Below are 5,699 nucleotides of genomic sequence, written 5' to 3'. Positions count from 1 at the left end.
TCGGACTGTTCCACAATTTCTTTATTCCTGGTCATTTTGACCTTTTTGGTAATTTCAACTATTTTCTGGTAATTTTGACCTTTTTTCTAATGTTTCTACTTTTTTCTATGTTTTTCTAGTAATTCTGTTTTTTCCACTAATTTTGACCTTTTTTGGGTCATTTCTACTTTTTCCTGGTAATTTTGACTTTTTTTCTAGTATTTCTACTATTTTCTGGTAATTTTCACTTGTTTCTAGTAATTTTACTTTTTCCTGGTAATTTTGACCTTTTTTTTTTAATTTTGAGCATTTTCCTGGTAATTTTGACCATTTCTTTGGTAATTTCTACTTTTTTTCTGGTAAATTTGACTTTTTTCTGGTAAATTTGACTTTTTTCTAGTATTTCTACTATTTTCTGGTAATTTTTACGTTTTGGGGGGGTTAATTTCTACTTTTTTCCTGGTAATTTTGACCTTTTTTTTGGTAATTTCTACTTTTTTTCTGGTAATTTTGCGTGTCCGTCAAGCCTTTAGGACCAGTTTTTCCCACGAGATTTTCTGAGACAATGATGGGCGACCCAAAGAAAACAGACCATTTTTGCCCTAAAAGCCTAAATTTGGTGCCTCTCACACATTCTAATGCCACTATTCCATCTGAATCATTGCATATTTTATAGAATTATTGTAAAAGGAGAATAAGGGTTCTTCTATGTTTTATTTAAGGCTCTTATTTTGACAGTCTTCTTGTAAATTCTGTGGTGGATTCTGTTAACACATCCATGTGCTCTGCCGATACCAAAGCCAGCATTTCAGCAGTATCGGACCAATTTCCGATACTGATATCGGAATCGGAAAGCAACTCTAATTGCAGCTTTAGAGCCACCAATTAATCTACCAATCAGTCAATCATGTGAAAAAAGAACTACCAAGCATCATAATGCTCATAATTATTTACTATTTAAGTCATTTATGAAGGAAAAATGCCAAACGTTCCCTGATGATTCTCTTCCTGTTTGACTGATTCTGATTCCAGCAACATTAAACATTTTCAGCTCAGCGTCTGTTTAAAAACAGAGTTTTCAGTGTAAAAGACGTGAGAGAATGAGAGGATGAGCCTCCAGGGAGAAACATGAGGATCGGTTCCACTTAAAGGGATCAACAGTAATGTGTCTACGCTCTAACAGCACAGTGACACACACACACACACACACACACGTTTAGACGACACTTAGTGTGTTTTTTGTCATTTTCTGAGTTTTTTTTGTCATTTTCTGTCTTTTTTGGTGCTTTTTTGTGTGTTTTTTTGTCAATGTGTGTGGGGTTTTTTTTATTCATTTTGTGTATTTTTTTTTGGTAATTTTGTGTATTTTTATGTAATTTTGTGTGTTTTTTTTAAATTAATTTTGTGGTTTTTTTTTGTCATTTTGTGCATTTGTCATCTTTTTTAAGTAATTGAGTTTTTTCTGTCATTTTGTGTCTTTTTTAAGTAATTTAGTTATTTCTGTCATTTTGTGTCTTTTTTTTGTAATTTTGTGTCTTTTTTTGGTCATTTTATGTCTTTTTTTAGTAATTTTGTGTCTTTTTTTGGTCATCTCTCGGAGGAAACTCCTTTCAGCCGCCTCACAAACCCTTTAGGGTCCAATAAAGCCTGGAAAAGGTGAACTGGGACCCCCAGCTGGAGTCAGACCGGGGTGGGAAGCATGGCAGCGAGTGTCTGGTGGCCGGACCTCGACCCGAGAGGCTCAGCCTAACAAACAGAATGACAAAAAGAGCGACCCGGCCCCTCCAGCAGGCTCCGGGTGGGTTTACTGGGAGCCAGGCGGCAGGAAAAGGCCTCAGGACCTCTGGCTGCTGCCACCGCAGGCTGCAAGGTCTAGTTGCAAGATACGTAGTTTCACAAGTTTCCCTTTCTGAGATAATAGACAAAAAATATTGAACTTTTTAAGGATATTCTAATTTTTCGGAGATATACCTGTATACTTGTATAAACATGACAAAGAAATGTAACCTAATCACTTCATTTGTTGGCGGTCCATCAATCACTTCTCTTGGCGACGTCCGCAGCTGATCATAAACAAAGCAGCATGGCTAATTATGCACAGCGTCTCCGCTGATCATAAACATCGTGATGGTGAATTAACCAGCATCACTAACTGTGCACAGAGTGTCTGGTGCTTGTTGTAAACAAACAGAGATCGCTAAGTGAACACCTCCTGCAGCAGCAGCACATACACACTGTACTGCTACAGAGCTAACTGTTAGCCTGTTAGCACATACACACTGTACTGCTACAGAGCTAACTGTTAGCCTGTTAGCACATACACACTGTACTGCTACAGAGCTAACTGTTAGCCTGTTAGCACATACACACTGCACTGCTACAGAGCTAACTGTTAGCCTGTTAGCACATACACACTGCACTGCTACAGAGCTAACTGTTAGCCTGTTAGCACATACACACTGTACTGCTACAGAGCTAACTGTTAGCCTGTTAGCACATACACACTGCACTGCTACAGAGCTAACTGTTAGCCTGTTAGCACATACACACTGCACTGCTACAGAGCTAACTGTTAGCCTGTTAGCACATACACACTGTACTGCTACAGAGCTAACTGTTAGCCTGTTAGCACATACACACTGTACTGCTACAGAGCTAACTGTTAGCCTGTTAGCACATACACACTGTACTGCTACAGAGCTAACTGTTAGCCTGTTAGCACATACACACTGTACTGCTACAGAGCTAACTGGTAGCCACAAGAAGACACAAAATGACTAAAAAAAGACAGAAAATGACCCAAAAAAGACACAAAATAACTAAAAAAGACACGAAATTACAAAAAAAGACACAAAAAAACTAAAAAAGACACAACAAAAGACACAAAATTACCAAAAAAGACACAAAATGACATGAAAAGGATTCAAAAATGGACACAATAGTCCTATAAGACTCCATAGAGTGAACCAAACATCAGGATGTCTTCTGACGCTGCCGTCTGAACAGACAAACAGACAAACACCCACTGATTCATGTTAACAGGGAAAACCTGCATCTGTCTCTATGAATTAAACATCAGCTGACGTACAGAGATTATACAGTCAGCAATAAAGTTTGAAAACAATTAAATGTATTTTGTTCTTCTGACAAAAATAAAATAACTTTTAACTGTTAAAATAAACAGTTAATAAACAATGTGAGTAGTTAAATGAGCTCGTATGGAGCGACCATAAATTACTCTTTTCAAACGGTCCTAGGTTTATGAATAAAACATTAAACAGACTCTCTGTTCATGATGCAGCAGCAACATGTTTGTAAAGACAACAGGTGAAAATATTTACAAGCAGCAGAAGGAAGGAAGGAGGAGAAGGAGGAGGTGAAGAGGAATGGAGGAGGACACACAGGAGGAAGAATTAAAATGCACAAAACTGTAACAAGAAAAGATGTTATAGTGTTCAAAGAGAGAAAATGAGGGACATGGAGGAAAAGGAGGAGGAGAAGAGGGAGGAGCAAGAGAGGAAGAATGAGAGAGGAAATGGGAGCAGGAGGACATGAAGATGAGGAGGAAGAGGAGGAAGAGGAGGAGGAGCAGGAGAGGAGGAGGGGGAGGAGGAGGAGCAGGAGGAGGGTGTGGCAGATTTCCTTTTGTGAACCAAACAACACACCTGTCTGTTGTTACCTCACCACAGAAACAGGTGTGTGTGTGTGTGTGTGTGTGTGTGTGTTACTTTGTTACCGTGAGAACCAAAACCTGCACACACACGCACACACACACACAGACCCGACCTTTGACCTCTGAACATGATTCAGAATTTAGTCAAAGAAAAAAACACCTTTACTGCACATTAACAACACACACACACACACACACACACACACACACACTGTTTACTAAACACTGAAACAACAAACTGACCCAAAAACAAAAGAACCAAATGATCCAGTTTCCCAAACTGGTTACGCATCAAAGACACATAACTGATCGAAGAAAATGACTAGAATGGTTATTTTTTCCATTAATCGATTAGTTGTTTGATCAATAAACTGTCAACAAAATGGTGCTAAATATCGATCAGTGTTTCCCAAAGCAATGAAACACAAAAATACCCTCAAGGAGCCAGAAACTGTTCATATTTAAGAAGCTGGAACCAGAGAATTTTAGCTTTCTATTGCTTAAGTAAATCACTCAAACCGATTAATCGATTAGTTGTTCATCAATAAACTGTCATAAAATGATGAAAAATATCGTTTGTGTTTTCCAAATCACAAGACAACATCTTCTTATTTCTCGTTTTGTCCAGAAATTTGCCATCAACCCGTCCAAACGTATAAAACACACATATAATATGACATCAACCCGTCCAAACATACAAAACACACATATAATATACCATCAACCCGTCCAAACGTATAAAACACATATAATATGCCACCAACCCGTCCAAATGTATAAAACACACATATAATATGCCACCAACCCGTCCAAACGTATAAAACACACATATAATATGCCACCAACCCGTCCGAATGTATAAAACACACATATAATATGCCACCAACCCGTCCAAACGTATAAAACACACATATAATATGCCATCAACCCGTCCAAACGTATAAAACACAAATATAATATGCCATCAACCCGTCCAAACGTATAAAACACACATACAATTTGCCATCAACCCGTCCAAATGTATAAAACACACATACAATATGCCATCAACCCGTCCAAACGTATAAAACACACATATAATATGCCATCAACCCGTCCAAACGTATAAAACACACATATAATATAACATCAACCCGTCCAAACGTATAAAACACACATATAATATGACAGAGATGAAGGAAAAGTCAATAAAGTGTCAGGAAATTATGCAAAAAATATTGATCCGTGTGTCCTAATACTGCTCAAAATACTGTCAATGACTTTTTTTGTCAAATATTGGAGATCTCAAAATATGTTTTTGTGTCATTTCTGGACAAACTATGCTATAATATGTATCACAAGTGTCTTTTTTGCATCTTTTATGGACATTTTGTATCTTTTTTGTAATTTTGTGTCATTTTTGGTCATTTTGTATCTTTTTTTGGTAATTTTCGTATATATTACGGTAAAGTTCTGGATGCACCAGTTCGTCCATCAGCTGATCTCAAACTTAATTTCTTCATTGGTAATTTTGCATCTCTTAATAGTCATTTTGTGTCTTTTTTTGGCTAGTTAGTGTCTTTTATTGGTCATTTTTTGTCTTTTTTGGGTAATTTTGTGTCTTTTTTTGGACATTTTTTGTGTCTTTTATTGGCCAGTTAGTGTCTTTTCTTGGTAATGTTGTCTCTTTATTTGAAAAGCTGTGTCTTTATTGGTCATTTTGTGTCTTTTTTGTGTCTTTTATGGTTATTCTTTGTGTCTTTTTTGGTCATTTTGCATCTTTTCATAACCATTTCGTGTCTCTTTTTGGTCATTTTGTGTCTTTTTTTTGGTCATTTTCTGTCTTTTTGTGATTCTTTGTCTCTTTTTGGTCATTTTGCATCTTTTAATAGTCATTTAGTGTCTTTTTTTGGCCATTTTCTGTCTCTTTCTGGTCATTTAATAACAGTATAGAGACGATGAAGCCAGATCTGTGAGCTACAGGTTCATCTGCATCAGAAACATTCCTAGAAAGCTTCACAGATCACTGCAACACATCCATCCTGACATGTCAGCAGGTCAAGCTGCA

The 5,699-nt window shown here is 37.1% G+C and overlaps 1 protein-coding gene across 2 annotated transcripts in view; it reads right to left on the bottom strand.

Moving 5' to 3' along the window:
- The window catches only part of LOC131984802 (protein MTSS 1-like), a 72,232-nt gene that overhangs the window by 65,877 nt on the left and 656 nt on the right, over window positions 1–5,699 (bottom strand). The gene's annotated exons all lie outside the window — the stretch shown is intronic.

Source organism: Centropristis striata, chromosome 14 (genome assembly GCF_030273125.1).
Source record: "Centropristis striata isolate RG_2023a ecotype Rhode Island chromosome 14, C.striata_1.0, whole genome shotgun sequence".
NCBI classification, from domain to species: Eukaryota; Metazoa; Chordata; class Actinopteri; order Perciformes; family Serranidae; genus Centropristis; species Centropristis striata.
This window is presented reverse-complemented; position numbering and strand designations above follow the sequence as displayed.